Source organism: Ambystoma mexicanum, unplaced genomic scaffold (genome assembly GCF_040938575.1).
Source record: "Ambystoma mexicanum isolate Mex_15411 unplaced genomic scaffold, UKY_AmexF1_1 Mex_scaf1, whole genome shotgun sequence".
Classification (NCBI taxonomy): domain Eukaryota; kingdom Metazoa; phylum Chordata; class Amphibia; order Caudata; family Ambystomatidae; genus Ambystoma; species Ambystoma mexicanum.
Genome location: NW_027182324.1, coordinates 892,096 through 910,597, shown reverse-complemented (window position 1 = coordinate 910,597; position 18,502 = coordinate 892,096). Strand labels below are relative to the sequence as shown.

The following is an 18,502-nucleotide window of genomic DNA, read 5'->3' as shown; positions in this document are numbered from 1 at the left end:
AATCCGTAAGTGGGTGAACATTAAAGTCCTAGATGCTGCAAATCTCTATATCTGGATACGGAATGTCTGAAAAAAGTTATGTCTCCAGTGTCAAAATGTGTGTAATGCACTAGTAATTCATTTCCTTTATTGACCAGTGAGGTAGCCATGTATGGAGGTACTGTAGAGTGAAAATCAAGTTTCAAATGGGCAGTGATCCCTGTGCCTGGATAGCTCAGTCGGTAGAGCATCAGACTTTTAATCTGAGGGTCCAGGGTTCAAGTCACTGTTCAGGCGTACCTTTGCTTCTTTTACAAAAAATTAAGCAGGAAATATGAATTGCTCATTCTAATATGTGCTATTTCTGATGGCATCGCAACCTTGGGCAATATGACTCTAAGGTAGTGGAGTCCAGAGTTCTTGGAGGCTTTGCCAACATTTCAAGCCTGACTGTGCTTCTAAATAGCATGAAATAGCAATCTTTGTACAAAGTTTTAACATTGGGGAGACAGATTGGTCGAAAAAAAAGCAGACAGGCGCTGCTGAGATTTGAACTCAGGATCTCCTGTTTACTAGACAGGCGCTTTAACCAACTAAGCCGCAGCACCTTTTTTGCATCTGGTCTCCTTTCCTTCCTCATGTAATCATTTAGAAGTGAAATACACTTTTTTAAGGCTGGGCTTCTGTTGCAATATAACTTTTCAAAATGTTTTCCAATTGACTGAAACTCCATTGCACAAAACGAGCATGTCATTAATCGTCGATTTAGAGTGGACTGCATTGCCCAGTGTGTGCATTGAGGAGCACATGTTCGTCTTTACTGGGGAGCAAGTTTGCACTCATGAATGTGGCAAAACATTCAAATCCGTAAGTGGGTGAACATTAAAGTCCTAGATGCTGCAAATCTCTATATCTGGATACGGAATGACTGAAAAAAGTTATGTCTCCAGTGTCAAAATGTGTGTAATGCACTAGTAATTCATTTCCTTTATTGCCCAGTGAGGTAGCCATGTATGGAGGTGCTGTAGAGTGAAAATCAAGTTTCAAATGGGCAGTAATCCCTGTGCCTGGATAGCTCAGTCGGTAGAGCATCAGACTTTTAATCTGAGGGTCCAGGGTTCAAGTCCCTGTTCAGGCGTACCTTTGCTTCTTTTACAAAAAATTAAGCAGGAAATATGAATTGCTCATTCTAATATGTGCTATTTCTGATGGCATCGCAACCTTGGGCAATATGACTCTAAGGTAGTGGAGTCCAGAGTTCTTGGATGCTTTGCCAACATTTCAAGCCTGACTGTGCTTCTAAATAGCATGAAATAGCAATCTTTGTACAAAGTTTTAATATTGGGGAGACAGATTGGTCGAAAAAAAAGCAGACAGGCGCTGCTGAGATTCGAACTCAGGATCTCCTGTTTACTAGACAGGCGCTTTAACCAACTAAGCCGCAGCACCTTTTTTGCATCTGGTCTCCTTTCCTTCCTCATGTAATCATTTAGAAGTGAAATCCACTTTTTTAAGGCTGGGCTTCTGTTGCAATATAACTTTTCAAAATGTTTTCCAATTGACTGAAACTCCATTGCACAAAACGAGCATGTCATTAATCGTCGATTTAGAGTGGACTGCATTGCCCAGTGTGTGCATTGAGGAGCACATGTTCGTCTTTACTGGGGAGCAAGTTTGCACTCATGAATGTGGCAAAACATTCAAATCCGTAAGTGGGTGACCATTAAAGTCCTACATGCTGCAAATCTCTATATCTGGATACGGAATGACTGAAAAAAGTTATGTCTCCAGTGTCAAAATGTGTGTAATGCACTAGTAATTCATTTCCTTTATTGACCAGTGAGGTAGCCATGTATGGAGGTGCTGTAGAGTGAAAATCAAGTTTCAAATGGGCAGTGATCCCTGTGCCTGGATAGCTCAGTCGGTAGAGCATCAGACTTTTAATCTGAGGGTCCAGGGTTCAAGTCACTGTTCAGGCGTACCTTTGCTTCTTTTACAAAAAATTAAGCAGGAAATATGAATTGCTCATTCTAATATGTGCTATTTCTGATGGCATCGCAACCTTGGGCAATATGACTCTAAGGTAGTGGAGTCCAGAGTTCTTGGATGCTTTGCCAACATTTCAAGCCTGACTGTGCTTCTAAATAGCATGAAATAGCAATCTTTGTACAAAGTTTTAATATTGGGGAGACAGATTGGTCGAAAAAAAAGCAGACAGGCGCTGGTGAGATTCGAACTCAGGATCTCCTGTTTACTAGACAGGCGCTTTAACCAACTAAGCCACAGCACCTTTTTTGCATCTGGTCTCCTTTCCTTCCTCATGTAATCATTTAGAAGTGAAATCCACTTTTTTAAGGCTGGGCTTCTGTTGCAATATAACTTTTCAAAATGTTTTCCAATTGACTGAAACTCCATTGCACAAAACGAGCATGTCAGTAATCGACGATTTAGAGTGGACTGCATTGCCCAGTGTGTGCATTGAGGAGCACATGTACGTCTTTACTGGTGAGCAAGTTTGCACTCATGAATGCGGCAAAACATTCAAATGCGTGGGCTGGATGACCATTAAAGTCCTACATGCTGCAAATCTCTATATCTGGATACGGAATGACTGAAAAAAGTTATGTCTCCAGTGTCAAAATGTGTGTAATGCACTAGTAATTCATTTCCTTTATTGACCAGTGAGGTAGCCATGTATGGAGGTGCTGTAGAGTGAAAATCAAGTTTCAAATGGCAGTGATCCCTGTGCCTGGATAGCTCAGTCGGTAGAGCATCAGACTTTTAATCTGAGGGTCCAGGGTTCAAGTCCCTGTTCAGGCGTACCTTTGCTTCTTTTACAATAAATTAAGCAGGAAATATGAATTGCTCATTCTAATATTTGCTATTTCTGATGGCATCACAACCTTGGGCAATATGACTCTAAGGTAGTGGAGACCAGAGTTCTTGGGTGCTTTGCCAACATTTCAAGCCTGACTGTGCTTCTAAATAGCATGAAATAGCAATCTTTGTACAAAGTTTTAATATTGGGGAGACAGATTGGTCGAAAAAAAAAGCAGAGAGGCGCTGCTGAGATTGGAACTCAGGATCTCCTTTTTACTAGACAGGCGCTTTAACCAACTAAGCCACAGCACCTTTTTTGCATCTGGTCTCCTTTCCTTCCTCATGTAATCATTTAGAAGTGAAATCCACTTTTTTTTAAGGCTGGGCTTCTGTTGCAATATAACTTTTCAAAATGTTTTCCAATTGACTGAAACTCCATTGCACAAAACGAGCATGTCATTAATCGTCGATTTAGAGTGGACTGCATTGCCCAGTGTGTGCATTGAGGAGCACATGTTCGTCTTTACTGGGGAGCAAGTTTGCACTCATGAATGTGGCAAAACATTCAAATCCGTAAGTGGGTGAACATTAAAGTCCTAGATGCTGCAAATCTCTATATCTGGATACGGAATGTCTGAAAAAAGTTATGTCTCCAGTGTCAAAATGTGTGTAATGCACTAGTAATTCATTTCCTTTATTGACCAGTGAGGTAGCCATGTATGGAGGTACTGTAGAGTGAAAATCAAGTTTCAAATGGGCAGTGATCCCTGTGCCTGGATAGCTCAGTCGGTAGAGCATCAGACTTTTAATCTGAGGGTCCAGGGTTCAAGTCACTGTTCAGGCGTACCTTTGCTTCTTTTACAAAAAATTAAGCAGGAAATATGAATTGCTCATTCTAATATGTGCTATTTCTGATGGCATCGCAACCCTGGGCAATATGACTCTAAGGTAGTGGAGTCCAGAGTTCTTGGAGGCTTTGCCAACATTTCAAGCCTGACTGTGCTTCTAAATAGCATGAAATAGCAATCTTTGTACAAAGTTTTAACATTGGGGAGACAGATTGGTCGAAAAAAAAGCAGACAGGCGCTGCTGAGATTCAAACTCAGGATCTCCTGTTTACTAGACAGGCGCTTTAACCAACTAAGCCACAGCACCTTTTTTGCATCTGGTCTCCTTTCCTTCCTCATGTAATCATTTAGAAGTGAAATCCACTTTTTTTAAGGCTAGGCTTCTGTTGCAATATAACTTTTCAAAATGTTTTCCAATTGACTGAAACTCCATTGCACAAAACGAGCATGTCAGTAATCGTCGATTTAGAGTGGACTGCATTGCCCAGTGTGTGCATTGAGGAGCACATGTTCGTCTTTACTGGGGAGCAAGTTTGCACTCATGAATGTGGCAAAACATTCAAATCCGTAAGTGGGTGACCATTAAAGTCCTACATGCTGCAAATCTCTATATCTGGATACGGAATGACTGAAAAAAGTTATGTCTCCAGTGTCAAAATGTGTGTAATGCACTAGTAATTCATTTCCTTTATTGACCAGTGAGGTAGCCATGTATGGAGGTGCTGTAGAGTGAAAATCAAGTTTCAAATGGGCAGTGATCCCTGTGCCTGGATAGCTCAGTCGGTAGAGCATCAGACTTTTAATCTGAGGGTCCAGGGTTCAAGTCCCTGTTCAGGCGTACCTTTGCTTCTTTTACAAAAAATTAAGCAGGAAATATGAATTGCTCATTCTAATATGTGCTATTTCTGATGGCATCGCAACCTTGGGCAATATGACTCTAAGGTAGTGGAGTCCAGAGTTCTTGGATGCTTTGCCAACATTTCAAGCCTGACTGTGCTTCTAAATAGCATGAAATAGCAATCTTTGTACAAAGTTTTAATATTGGGGAGACAGATTGGTCGAAAAAAAAGCAGACAGGCGCTGCTGAGATTCGAACTCAGGATCTCCTGTTTACTAGACAGGCGCTTTAACCAACTAAGCCGCAGCACCTTTTTTGCATCTGGTCTCCTTTCCTTCCTCATGTAATCATTTAGAAGTGAAATCCACTTTTTTAAGGCTGGGCTTCTGTTGCAATATAACTTTTCAAAATGTTTTCCAATTGACTGAAACTCCATTGCACAAAACGAGCATGTCATTAATCGTCGATTTAGAGTGGACTGCATTGACCAGTGTGTGCATTGAGGAGCACATGTTCGTCTTTACTGGGGAGCAAGTTTGCACTCATGAATGTGGCAAAACATTCAAATCCGTAAGTGGGTGACCATTAAAGTCCTACATGCTGCAAATCTCTATATCTGGATACGGAATGACTGAAAAAAGTTATGTCTCCAGTGTCAAAATGTGTGTAATGCACTAGTAATTCATTTCCTTTATTGACCAGTGAGGTAGCCATGTATGGAGGTGCTGTAGAGTGAAAATCAAGTTTCAAATGGGCAGTGATCCCTGTGCCTGGATAGCTCAGTCGGTAGAGCATCAGACTTTTAATCTGAGGGTCCAGGGTTCAAGTCACTGTTCAGGCGTACCTTTGCTTCTTTTACAAAAAATTAAGCAGGAAATATGAATTGCTCATTCTAATATGTGCTATTTCTGATGGCATCGCAACCTTGGGCAATATGACTCTAAGGTAGTGGAGTCCAGAGTTCTTGGATGCTTTGCCAACATTTCAAGCCTGACTGTGCTTCTAAATAGCATGAAATAGCAATCTTTGTACAAAGTTTTAATATTGGGGAGACAGATTGGTCGAAAAAAAAGCAGACAGGCGCTGGTGAGATTCGAACTCAGGATCTCCTGTTTACTAGACAGGCGCTTTAACCAACTAAGCCACAGCACCTTTTTTGCATCTGGTCTCCTTTCCTTCCTCATGTAATCATTTAGAAGTGAAATCCACTTTTTTAAGGCTGGGCTTCTGTTGCAATATAACTTTTCAAAATGTTTTCCAATTGACTGAAACTCCATTGCACAAAACGAGCATGTCAGTAATCGACGATTTAGAGTGGACTGCATTGCCCAGTGTGTGCATTGAGGAGCACATGTACGTCTTTACTGGTGAGCAAGTTTGCACTCATGAATGCGGCAAAACATTCAAATGCGTGGGCTGGATGACCATTAAAGTCCTACATGCTGCAAATCTCTATATCTGGATACGGAATGACTGAAAAAAGTTATGTCTCCAGTGTCAAAATGTGTGTAATGCACTAGTAATTCATTTCCTTTATTGACCAGTGAGGTAGCCATGTATGGAGGTGCTGTAGAGTGAAAATCAAGTTTCAAATGGCAGTGATCCCTGTGCCTGGATAGCTCAGTCGGTAGAGCATCAGACTTTTAATCTGAGGGTCCAGGGTTCAAGTCCCTGTTCAGGCGTACCTTTGCTTCTTTTACAATAAATTAAGCAGGAAATATGAATTGCTCATTCTAATATTTGCTATTTCTGATGGCATCACAACCTTGGGCAATATGACTCTAAGGTAGTGGAGACCAGAGTTCTTGGGTGCTTTGCCAACATTTCAAGCCTGACTGTGCTTCTAAATAGCATGAAATAGCAATCTTTGTACAAAGTTTTAATATTGGGGAGACAGATTGGTCGAAAAAAAAAGCAGAGAGGCGCTGCTGAGATTCGAACTCAGGATCTCCTTTTTACTAGACAGGCGCTTTAACCAACTAAGCCACAGCACCTTTTTTGCATCTGGTCTCCTTTCCTTCCTCATGTAATCATTTAGAAGTGAAATCCACTTTTTTTTAAGGCTGGGCTTCTGTTGCAATATAACTTTTCAAAATGTTTTCCAATTGACTGAAACTCCATTGCACAAAACGAGCATGTCATTAATCGTCGATTTAGAGTGGACTGCATTGCCCAGTGTGTGCATTGAGGAGCACATGTTCGTCTTTAATGGGGAGCAAGTTTGCACTCATGAATGTGGCAAAACATTCAAATCCGTAAGTGGGTGAACATTAAAGTCCTAGATGCTGCAAATCTCTATATCTGGATACGGAATGACTGAAAAAAGTTATGTCTCCAGTGTCAAAATGTGTGTAATGCACTAGTAATTCATTTCCTTTATTGACCAGTGAGGTAGCCATGTATGGAGGTGCTGTAGAGTGAAAATCAAGTTTCAAATGGGCAGTGATCCCTGTGCCTGGATAGCTCAGTTGGTAGAGCGTCAGACTTTTAATCTGAGGGTCCAGGGTTCAAGTCCCTGTTCAGGCGTACCTTTGCTTCTTTTACAAAAAATTAAGCAGGAAATATGAATTGCTCATTCTAATATGTGCTATTTCTGATGGCATCGCAACCTTGGGCAATATGACTCTAAGGTAGTGGAGTCCAGAGTTCTTGGATGCTTTGCCAACATTTCAAGCCTGACTGTGCTTCTAAATAGCATGAAATAGCAATCTTTGTACAAAGTTTTAATATTGGGGAGACAGATTGGTCGAAAAAAAAGCAGACAGGCGCTGCTGAGATTCAAACTCAGGATCTCCTGTTTACTAGACAGGCGCTTTAACCAACTAAGCCGCAGCACCTTTTTTGCATCTGGTCTCCTTTCCTTCCTCATGTAATCATTTAGAAGTGAAATCCACTTTTTTAAGGCTGGGCTTCTGTTGCAATATAACTTTTCAAAATGTTTTCCAATTGACTGAAACTCCATTGCACAAAACGAGCATGTCATTAATCGTCGATTTAGAGTGGACTGCATTGCCCAGTGTGTGCATTGAGGAGCACATGTTCGTCTTTACTGGGGAGCAAGTTTGCACTCATGAATGTGGCAAAACATTCAAATCCGTAAGTGGGTGAACATTAAAGTCCTAGATGCTGCAAATCTCTATATCTGGATACGGAATGTCTGAAAAAAGTTATGTCTCCAGTGTCAAAATGTGTGTAATGCACTAGTAATTCATTTCCTTTATTGACCAGTGAGGTAGCCATGTATGGAGGTACTGTAGAGTGAAAATCAAGTTTCAAATGGGCAGTGATCCCTGTGCCTGGATAGCTCAGTCGGTAGAGCATCAGACTTTTAATCTGAGGGTCCAGGGTTCAAGTCACTGTTCAGGCGTACCTTTGCTTCTTTTACAAAAAATTAAGCAGGAAATATGAATTGCTCATTCTAATATGTGCTATTTCTGATGGCATCGCAACCCTGGGCAATATGACTCTAAGGTAGTGGAGTCCAGAGTTCTTGGAGGCTTTGCCAACATTTCAAGCCTGACTGTGCTTCTAAATAGCATGAAATAGCAATCTTTGTACAAAGTTTTAACATTGGGGAGACAGATTGGTCGAAAAAAAAGCAGACAGGCGCTGCTGAGATTCAAACTCAGGATCTCCTGTTTACTAGACAGGCGCTTTAACCAACTAAGCCACAGCACCTTTTTTGCATCTGGTCTCCTTTCCTTCCTCATGTAATCATTTAGAAGTGAAATCCACTTTTTTTAAGGCTAGGCTTCTGTTGCAATATAACTTTTCAAAATGTTTTCCAATTGACTGAAACTCCATTGCACAAAACGAGCATGTCATTAATCGTCGATTTAGAGTGGACTGCATTGCCCAGTGTGTGCATTGAGGAGCACATGTTCGTCTTTACTGGGGAGCAAGTTTGCACTCATGAATGTGGCAAAACATTCAAATCCGTAAGTGGGTGAACATTAAAGTCCTAGATGCTGCAAATCTCTATATCTGGATACGGAATGACTGAAAAAAGTTATGTCTCCAGTGTCAAAATGTGTGTAATGCACTAGTAATTCATTTCCTTTATTGACCAGTGAGGTAGCCATGTATGGAGGTGCTGTAGAGTGAAAATCAAGTTTCAAATGGGCAGTGATCCCTGTGCCTGGATAGCTCAGTCGGTAGAGCATCAGACTTTTAATCTGAGGGTCCAGGGTTCAAGTCACTGTTCAGGTGTACCTTTGCTTCTTTTACAAAAAATTAAGCAGGAAATATGAATTGCTCATTCTAATATGTGCTATTTCTGATGGCATCGCAACCTTGGGCAATATGACTCTAAGGTAGTGGAGTCCAGAGTTCTTGGAGGCTTTGCCAACATTTCAAGCCTGACTGTGCTTCTAAATAGCATGAAATAGCAATCTTTGTACAAAGTTTTAACATTGGGGAGACAGATTGGTCGAAAAAAAAGCAGACAGGCGCTGCTGAGATTCAAACTCAGGATCTCCTGTTTACTAGACAGGCGCTTTAACCAACTAAGCCACAGCACCTTTTTTGCATCTGGTCTCCTTTCCTTCCTCATGTAATCATTTAGAAGTGAAATCCACTTTTTTTAAGGCTAGGCTTCTGTAGCAATATAACTTTTCAAAATGTTTTCCAATTGACTGAAACTCCATTGCACAAAACGAGCATGTCATTAATCGTCGATTTAGAGTGGACTGCATTGCCCAGTGTGTGCATTGAGGAGCACATGTTCGTCTTTACTGGGGAGCAAGTTTGCACTCATGAATGTGGCAAAACATTCAAATCCGTAAGTGGGTGAACATTAAAGTCCTAGATGCTGCAAATCTCTATATCTGGATACGGAATGACTGAAAAAAGTTATGTCTCCAGTGTCAAAATGTGTGTAATGCACTAGTAATTCATTTCCTTTATTGACCAGTGAGGTAGCCATGTATGGAGGTGCTGTAGAGTGAAAATCAAGTTTCAAATGGGCAGTGATCCCTGTGCCTGGATAGCTCAGTCGGTAGAGCATCAGAATTTTCATCTGAGGGTCCAGGGTTCAAGTCCCTGTTCAGGCGTACCTTTGCTTCTTTTACAAAAAATTAAGCAGGAAATATGAATTGCTCATTCTAATATGTGCTATTTCTGATGGCATCGCAACCTTGGGCAATATGACTCTAAGGTAGTGGAGTCCAGAGTTCTTGGATGCTTTGCCAACATTTCAAGCCTGACTGTGCTTCTAAATAGCATGAAATAGCAATCTTTGTACAAAGTTTTAATATTGGGGAGACAGATTGGTCGAAAAAAAAGCAGACAGGCGCTGCTGAGATTTGAACTCAGGATCTCCTGTTTACTAGACAGGCGCTTTAACCAACTAAGCCGCAGCACCTTTTTTGCATCTGGTCTCCTTTCCTTCCTCATGTAATCATTTAGAAGTGAAATCCACTTTTTTAAGGCTGGGCTTCTGTTGCAATATAACTTTTCAAAATGTTTTCCAATTGACTGAAACTCCATTGCACAAAACGAGCATGTCATTAATCGTCGATTTAGAGTGGACTGCATTGCCCAGTGTGTGCATTGAGGAGCACATGTTCGTCTTTACTGGGGAGCAAGTTTGCACTCATGAATGTGGCAAAACATTCAAATCCGTAAGTGGGTGAACATTAAAGTCCTAGATGCTGCAAATCTCTATATCTGGATACGGAATGACTGAAAAAAGTTATGTCTCCAGTGTCAAAATGTGTGTAATGCACTAGTAATTCATTTCCTTTATTGCCCAGTGAGGTAGCCATGTATGGAGGTGCTGTAGAGTGAAAATCAAGTTTCAAATGGGCAGTAATCCCTGTGCCTGGATAGCTCAGTCGGTAGAGCATCAGACTTTTAATCTGAGGGTCCAGGGTTCAAGTCCCTGTTCAGGCGTACGTTTGCTTCTTTTACAAAAAATTAAGCAGGAAATATGAATTGCTCATTCTAATATGTGCTATTTCTGATGGCATCGCAACCTTGGGCAATATGACTCTAAGGTAGTGGAGTCCAGAGTTCTTGGATGCTTTGCCAACATTTCAAGCCTGACTGTGCTTCTAAATAGCATGAAATAGCAATCTTTGTACAAAGTTTTAATATTGGGGAGACAGATTGGTCGAAAAAAAAGCAGACAGGCGCTGCTGAGATTCGAACTCAGGATCTCCTGTTTACTAGACAGGCGCTTTAACCAACTAAGCCGCAGCACCTTTTTTGCATCTGGTCTCCTTTCCTTCCTCATGTAATCATTTAGAAGTGAAATCCACTTTTTTAAGGCTGGGCTTCTGTTGCAATATAACTTTTCAAAATGTTTTCCAATTGACTGAAACTCCATTGCACAAAACGAGCATGTCATTAATCGTCGATTTAGAGTGGACTGCATTGCCCAGTGTGTGCATTGAGGAGCACATGTTCGTCTTTACTGGGGAGCAAGTTTGCACTCATGAATGTGGCAAAACATTCAAATCCGTAAGTGGGTGACCATTAAAGTCCTACATGCTGCAAATCTCTATATCTGGATACGGAATGACTGAAAAAAGTTATGTCTCCAGTGTCAAAATGTGTGTAATGCACTAGTAATTCATTTCCTTTATTGACCAGTGAGGTAGCCATGTATGGAGGTGCTGTAGAGTGAAAATCAAGTTTCAAATGGGCAGTGATCCCTGTGCCTGGATAGCTCAGTCGGTAGAGCATCAGACTTTTCATCTGAGGGTCCAGGGTTCAAGTCCCTGTTCAGGCGTACCTTTGCTTCTTTTACAAAAAATTAAGCAGGAAATATGAATTGCTCATTCTAATATGTGCTATTTCTGATGGCATCGCAACCTTGGGCAATATGACTCTAAGGTAGTGGAGTCCAGAGTTCTTGGATGCTTTGCCAACATTTCAAGCCTGACTGTGCTTCTAAATAGCATGAAATAGCAATCTTTGTACAAAGTTTTAATATTGGGGAGACAGATTGGTCGAAAAAAAAGCAGACAGGCGCTGCTGAGATTTGAACTCAGGATCTCCTGTTTACTAGACAGGCGCTTTAACCAACTAAGCCGCAGCACCTTTTTTGCATCTGGTCTCCTTTCCTTCCTCATGTAATCATTTAGAAGTGAAATCCACTTTTTTAAGGCTGGGCTTCTGTTGCAATATAACTTTTCAAAATGTTTTCCAATTGACTGAAACTCCATTGCACAAAACGAGCATGTCATTAATCGTCGATTTAGAGTGGACTGCATTGCCCAGTGTGTGCATTGAGGAGCACATGTTCGTCTTTACTGGGGAGCAAGTTTGCACTCATGAATGTGGCAAAACATTCAAATCCGTAAGTGGGTGAACATTAAAGTCCTAGATGCTGCAAATCTCTATATCTGGATACGGAATGACTGAAAAAAGTTATGTCTCCAGTGTCAAAATGTGTGTAATGCACTAGTAATTCATTTCCTTTATTGCCCAGTGAGGTAGCCATGTATGGAGGTGCTGTAGAGTGAAAATCAAGTTTCAAATGGGCAGTAATCCCTGTGCCTGGATAGCTCAGTCGGTAGAGCATCAGACTTTTAATCTGAGGGTCCAGGGTTCAAGTCCCTGTTCAGGCGTACCTTTGCTTCTTTTACAAAAAATTAAGCAGGAAATATGAATTGCTCATTCTAATATGTGCTATTTCTGATGGCATCGCAACCTTGGGCAATATGACTCTAAGGTAGTGGAGTCCAGAGTTCTTGGATGCTTTGCCAACATTTCAAGCCTGACTGTGCTTCTAAATAGCATGAAATAGCAATCTTTGTACAAAGTTTTAATATTGGGGAGACAGATTGGTCGAAAAAAAAGCAGACAGGCGCTGCTGAGATTCGAACTCAGGATCTCCTGTTTACTAGACAGGCGCTTTAACCAACTAAGCCGCAGCACCTTTTTTGCATCTGGTCTCCTTTCCTTCCTCATGTAATCATTTAGAAGTGAAATCCACTTTTTTAAGGCTGGGCTTCTGTTGCAATATAACTTTTCAAAATGTTTTCCAATTGACTGAAACTCCATTGCACAAAACGAGCATGTCATTAATCGTCGATTTAGAGTGGACTGCATTGCCCAGTGTGTGCATTGAGGAGCACATGTTCGTCTTTACTGGGGAGCAAGTTTGCACTCATGAATGTGGCAAAACATTCAAATCCGTAAGTGGGTGACCATTAAAGTCCTACATGCTGCAAATCTCTATATCTGGATACGGAATGACTGAAAAAAGTTATGTCTCCAGTGTCAAAATGTGTGTAATGCACTAGTAATTCATTTCCTTTATTGACCAGTGAGGTAGCCATGTATGGAGGTGCTGTAGAGTGAAAATCAAGTTTCAAATGGGCAGTGATCCCTGTGCCTGGATAGCTCAGTCGGTAGAGCATCAGACTTTTAATCTGAGGGTCCAGGGTTCAAGTCCCTGTTCAGGCGTACCTTTGCTTCTTTTACAAAAAATTAAGCAGGAAATATGAATTGCTCATTCTAATATGTGCTATTTCTGATGGCATCGCAACCTTGGGCAATATGACTCTAAGGTAGTGGAGTCCAGAGTTCTTGGAGGCTTTGCCAACATTTCAAGCCTGACTGTGCTTCTAAATAGCATGAAATAGCAATCTTTGTACAAAGTTTTAACATTGGGGAGACAGATTGGTCGAAAAAAAAGCAGACAGGCGCTGCTGAGATTTGAACTCAGGATCTCCTGTTTACTAGACAGGCGCTTTAACCAACTAAGCCGCAGCACCTTTTTTGCATCTGGTCTCCTTTCCTTCCTCATGTAATCATTTAGAAGTGAAATACACTTTTTTAAGGCTGGGCTTCTGTTGCAATATAACTTTTCAAAATGTTTTCCAATTGACTGAAACTCCATTGCACAAAACGAGCATGTCATTAATCGTCGATTTAGAGTGGACTGCATTGCCCAGTGTGTGCATTGAGGAGCACATGTTCGTCTTTACTGGGGAGCAAGTTTGCACTCATGAATGTGGCAAAACATTCAAATCCGTAAGTGGGTGAACATTAAAGTCCTAGATGCTGCAAATCTCTATATCTGGATACGGAATGACTGAAAAAAGTTATGTCTCCAGTGTCAAAATGTGTGTAATGCACTAGTAATTCATTTCCTTTATTGCCCAGTGAGGTAGCCATGTATGGAGGTGCTGTAGAGTGAAAATCAAGTTTCAAATGGGCAGTAATCCCTGTGCCTGGATAGCTCAGTCGGTAGAGCATCAGACTTTTAATCTGAGGGTCCAGGGTTCAAGTCCCTGTTCAGGCGTACCTTTGCTTCTTTTACAAAAAATTAAGCAGGAAATATGAATTGCTCATTCTAATATGTGCTATTTCTGATGGCATCGCAACCTTGGGCAATATGACTCTAAGGTAGTGGAGTCCAGAGTTCTTGGATGCTTTGCCAACATTTCAAGCCTGACTGTGCTTCTAAATAGCATGAAATAGCAATCTTTGTACAAAGTTTTAATATTGGGGAGACAGATTGGTCGAAAAAAAAGCAGACAGGCGCTGCTGAGATTCGAACTCAGGATCTCCTGTTTACTAGACAGGCACTTTAACCAACTAAGCCGCAGCACCTTTTTTGCATCTGGTCTCCTTTCCTTCCTCATGTAATCATTTAGAAGTGAAATCCACTTTTTTAAGGCTGGGCTTCTGTTGCAATATAACTTTTCAAAATGTTTTCCAATTGACTGAAACTCCATTGCACAAAACGAGCATGTCATTAATCGTCGATTTAGAGTGGACTGCATTGACCAGTGTGTGCATTGAGGAGCACATGTTCGTCTTTACTGGGGAGCAAGTTTGCACTCATGAATGTGGCAAAACATTCAAATCCGTAAGTGGGTGACCATTAAAGTCCTACATGCTGCAAATCTCTATATCTGGATACGGAATGACTGAAAAAAGTTATGTCTCCAGTGTCAAAATGTGTGTAATGCACTAGTAATTCATTTCCTTTATTGACCAGTGAGGTAGCCATGTATGGAGGTGCTGTAGAGTGAAAATCAAGTTTCAAATGGGCAGTGATCCCTGTGCCTGGATAGCTCAGTCGGTAGAGCATCAGACTTTTAATCTGAGGGTCCAGGGTTCAAGTCACTGTTCAGGCGTACCTTTGCTTCTTTTACAAAAAATTAAGCAGGAAATATGAATTGCTCATTCTAATATGTGCTATTTCTGATGGCATCGCAACCTTGGGCAATATGACTCTAAGGTAGTGGAGTCCAGAGTTCTTGGATGCTTTGCCAACATTTCAAGCCTGACTGTGCTTCTAAATAGCATGAAATAGCAATCTTTGTACAAAGTTTTAATATTGGGGAGACAGATTGGTCGAAAAAAAAGCAGACAGGCGCTGGTGAGATTCGAACTCAGGATCTCCTGTTTACTAGACAGGCGCTTTAACCAACTAAGCCACAGCACCTTTTTTGCATCTGGTCTCCTTTCCTTCCTCATGTAATCATTTAGAAGTGAAATCCACTTTTTTAAGGCTGGGCTTCTGTTGCAATATAACTTTTCAAAATGTTTTCCAATTGACTGAAACTCCATTGCACAAAACGAGCATGTCAGTAATCGACGATTTAGAGTGGACTGCATTGCCCAGTGTGTGCATTGAGGAGCACATGTACGTCTTTACTGGTGAGCAAGTTTGCACTCATGAATGCGGCAAAACATTCAAATGCGTGGGCTGGATGACCATTAAAGTCCTACATGCTGCAAATCTCTATATCTGGATACGGAATGACTGAAAAAAGTTATGTCTCCAGTGTCAAAATGTGTGTAATGCACTAGTAATTCATTTCCTTTATTGACCAGTGAGGTAGCCATGTATGGAGGTGCTGTAGAGTGAAAATCAAGTTTCAAATGGCAGTGATCCCTGTGCCTGGATAGCTCAGTCGGTAGAGCATCAGACTTTTAATCTGAGGGTCCAGGGTTCAAGTCCCTGTTCAGGCGTACCTTTGCTTCTTTTACAATAAATTAAGCAGGAAATATGAATTGCTCATTCTAATATTTGCTATTTCTGATGGCATCACAACCTTGGGCAATATGACTCTAAGGTAGTGGAGACCAGAGTTCTTGGGTGCTTTGCCAACATTTCAAGCCTGACTGTGCTTCTAAATAGCATGAAATAGCAATCTTTGTACAAAGTTTTAATATTGGGGAGACAGATTGGTCGAAAAAAAAAGCAGAGAGGCGCTGCTGAGATTCGAACTCAGGATCTCCTTTTTACTAGACAGGCGTTTTAACCAACTAAGCCACAGCACCTTTTTTGCATCTGGTCTCCTTTCCTTCCTCATGTAATCATTTAGAAGTGAAATCCACTTTTTTTTAAGGCTGGGCTTCTGTTGCAATATAACTTTTCAAAATGTTTTCCAATTGACTGAAACTCCATTGCACAAAACGAGCATGTCATTAATCGTCGATTTAGAGTGGACTGCATTGCCCAGTGTGTGCATTGAGGAGCACATGTTCGTCTTTAATGGGGAGCAAGTTTGCACTCATGAATGTGGCAAAACATTCAAATCCGTAAGTGGGTGAACATTAAAGTCCTAGATGCTGCAAATCTCTATATCTGGATACGGAATGACTGAAAAAAGTTATGTCTCCAGTGTCAAAATGTGTGTAATGCACTAGTAATTCATTTCCTTTATTGACCAGTGAGGTAGCCATGTATGGAGGTGCTGTAGAGTGAAAATCAAGTTTCAAATGGGCAGTGATCCCTGTGCCTGGATAGCTCAGTTGGTAGAGCGTCAGACTTTTAATCTGAGGGTCCAGGGTTCAAGTCCCTGTTCAGGCGTACCTTTGCTTCTTTTACAAAAAATTAAGCAGGAAATATGAATTGCTCATTCTAATATGTGCTATTTCTGATGGCATCGCAACCTTGGGCAATATGACTCTAAGGTAGTGGAGTCCAGAGTTCTTGGATGCTTTGCCAACATTTCAAGCCTGACTGTGCTTCTAAATAGCATGAAATAGCAATCTTTGTACAAAGTTTTAATATTGGGGAGACAGATTGGTCGAAAAAAAAGCAGACAGGCGCTGCTGAGATTCAAACTCAGGATCTCCTGTTTACTAGACAGGCGCTTTAACCAACTAAGCCGCAGCACCTTTTTTGCATCTGGTCTCCTTTCCTTCCTCATGTAATCATTTAGAAGTGAAATCCACTTTTTTAAGGCTGGGCTTCTGTTGCAATATAACTTTTCAAAATGTTTTCCAATTGACTGAAACTCCATTGCACAAAACGAGCATGTCATTAATCGTCGATTTAGAGTGGACTGCATTGCCCAGTGTGTGCATTGAGGAGCACATGTTCGTCTTTACTGGGGAGCAAGTTTGCACTCATGAATGTGGCAAAACATTCAAATCCGTAAGTGGGTGAACATTAAAGTCCTAGATGCTGCAAATCTCTATATCTGGATACGGAATGTCTGAAAAAAGTTATGTCTCCAGTGTCAAAATGTGTGTAATGCACTAGTAATTCATTTCCTTTATTGACCAGTGAGGTAGCCATGTATGGAGGTACTGTAGAGTGAAAATCAAGTTTCAAATGGGCAGTGATCCCTGTGCCTGGATAGCTCAGTCGGTAGAGCATCAGACTTTTAATCTGAGGGTCCAGGGTTCAAGTCACTGTTCAGGCGTACCTTTGCTTCTTTTACAAAAAATTAAGCAGGAAATATGAATTGCTCATTCTAATATGTGCTATTTCTGATGGCATCGCAACCCTGGGCAATATGACTCTAAGGTAGTGGAGTCCAGAGTTCTTGGAGGCTTTGCCAACATTTCAAGCCTGACTGTGCTTCTAAATAGCATGAAATAGCAATCTTTGTACAAAGTTTTAACATTGGGGAGACAGATTGGTCGAAAAAAAAGCAGACAGGCGCTGCTGAGATTCAAACTCAGGATCTCCTGTTTACTAGACAGGCGCTTTAACCAACTAAGCCACAGCACCTTTTTTGCATCTGGTCTCCTTTCCTTCCTCATGTAATCATTTAGAAGTGAAATCCACTTTTTTTAAGGCTAGGCTTCTGTTGCAATATAACTTTTCAAAATGTTTTCCAATTGACTGAAACTCCATTGCACAAAACGAGCATGTCAGTAATCGTCGATTTAGAGTGGACTGCATTGCCCAGTGTGTGCATTGAGGAGCACATGTTCGTCTTTACTGGGGAGCAAGTTTGCACTCATGAATGTGGCAAAACATTCAAATCCGTAAGTGGGTGACCATTAAAGTCCTACATGCTGCAAATCTCTATATCTGGATACGGAATGACTGAAAAAAGTTATGTCTCCAGTGTCAAAATGTGTGTAATGCACTAGTAATTCATTTCCTTTATTGACCAGTGAGGTAGCCATGTATGGAGGTGCTGTAGAGTGAAAATCAAGTTTCAAATGGGCAGTGATCCCTGTGCCTGGATAGCTCAGTCGGTAGAGCATCAGACTTTTAATCTGAGGGTCCAGGGTTCAAGTCCCTGTTCAGGCGTACCTTTGCTTCTTTTACAAAAAATTAAGCAGGAAATATGAATTGCTCATTCTAATATGTGCTATTTCTGATGGCATCGCAACCTTGGGCAATATGACTCTAAGGTAGTGGAGTCCAGAGTTCTTGGATGCTTTGCCAACATTTCAAGCCTGACTGTGCTTCTAAATAGCATGAAATAGCAATCTTTGTACAAAGTTTTAATATTGGGGAGACAGATTGGTCGAAAAAAAAGCAGACAGGCGCTGCTGAGATTCGAACTCAGGATCTCCTGTTTACTAGACAGGCACTTTAACCAACTAAGCCACAGCACCTTTTTTGCATCTGGTTTCCTTTCCTTCCTCATGTAATCATTTAGAAGTGAAATCCACTTTTTTAAGGCTGGGCTTCTGTTGCAATATAACTTTTCAAAATGTTTTCCAATTGACTGAAACTCCATTGCACAAAACGAGCATGTCATTAATCGTCGATTTAGAGTGGACTGCATTGCCCAGTGTGTGCATTGAGGAGCACATGTTCGTCTTTACTGGGGAGCAAGTTTGCACTCATGAATGT

At 41.1% G+C, this 18,502-nt stretch overlaps 12 non-coding genes across 12 annotated transcripts; all 12 read left to right on the top strand.

Annotated features, from left to right (window-relative positions):
• Positions 1 to 1,044: 1,044 nt before the first annotated feature.
• On the top strand, positions 1,045 to 1,117 carry TRNAK-UUU (transfer RNA lysine (anticodon UUU)). The gene has a single exon. It is a non-coding gene; the product is annotated as a tRNA-Lys (tRNA).
• A 1,609-nt stretch (positions 1,118 to 2,726) lies between these two features.
• TRNAK-UUU (transfer RNA lysine (anticodon UUU)) lies at positions 2,727 to 2,799 on the top strand. The gene has a single exon. It is a non-coding gene; the product is annotated as a tRNA-Lys (tRNA).
• Positions 2,800 to 4,412: 1,613 nt separating this feature from the next.
• Positions 4,413 to 4,485, top strand: TRNAK-UUU (transfer RNA lysine (anticodon UUU)). The gene has a single exon. It is a non-coding gene; the product is annotated as a tRNA-Lys (tRNA).
• A 1,609-nt stretch (positions 4,486 to 6,094) lies between these two features.
• Positions 6,095 to 6,167, top strand: TRNAK-UUU (transfer RNA lysine (anticodon UUU)). The gene has a single exon. It is a non-coding gene; the product is annotated as a tRNA-Lys (tRNA).
• Positions 6,168 to 6,938: 771 nt separating this feature from the next.
• On the top strand, positions 6,939 to 7,011 carry TRNAK-UUU (transfer RNA lysine (anticodon UUU)). The gene has a single exon. It is a non-coding gene; the product is annotated as a tRNA-Lys (tRNA).
• Positions 7,012 to 10,304: 3,293 nt separating this feature from the next.
• Positions 10,305 to 10,377, top strand: TRNAK-UUU (transfer RNA lysine (anticodon UUU)). Its single transcript has one exon. It is a non-coding gene; the product is annotated as a tRNA-Lys (tRNA).
• A 1,609-nt stretch (positions 10,378 to 11,986) lies between these two features.
• Positions 11,987 to 12,059, top strand: TRNAK-UUU (transfer RNA lysine (anticodon UUU)). The gene has a single exon. It is a non-coding gene; the product is annotated as a tRNA-Lys (tRNA).
• A 768-nt stretch (positions 12,060 to 12,827) lies between these two features.
• On the top strand, positions 12,828 to 12,900 carry TRNAK-UUU (transfer RNA lysine (anticodon UUU)). The gene has a single exon. It is a non-coding gene; the product is annotated as a tRNA-Lys (tRNA).
• A 768-nt stretch (positions 12,901 to 13,668) lies between these two features.
• Positions 13,669 to 13,741, top strand: TRNAK-UUU (transfer RNA lysine (anticodon UUU)). Its single transcript has one exon. It is a non-coding gene; the product is annotated as a tRNA-Lys (tRNA).
• A 1,609-nt stretch (positions 13,742 to 15,350) lies between these two features.
• TRNAK-UUU (transfer RNA lysine (anticodon UUU)) lies at positions 15,351 to 15,423 on the top strand. The gene has a single exon. It is a non-coding gene; the product is annotated as a tRNA-Lys (tRNA).
• A 771-nt stretch (positions 15,424 to 16,194) lies between these two features.
• TRNAK-UUU (transfer RNA lysine (anticodon UUU)) lies at positions 16,195 to 16,267 on the top strand. The gene has a single exon. It is a non-coding gene; the product is annotated as a tRNA-Lys (tRNA).
• A 1,610-nt stretch (positions 16,268 to 17,877) lies between these two features.
• TRNAK-UUU (transfer RNA lysine (anticodon UUU)) lies at positions 17,878 to 17,950 on the top strand. Its single transcript has one exon. It is a non-coding gene; the product is annotated as a tRNA-Lys (tRNA).
• Positions 17,951 to 18,502: the final 552 nt, after the last annotated feature.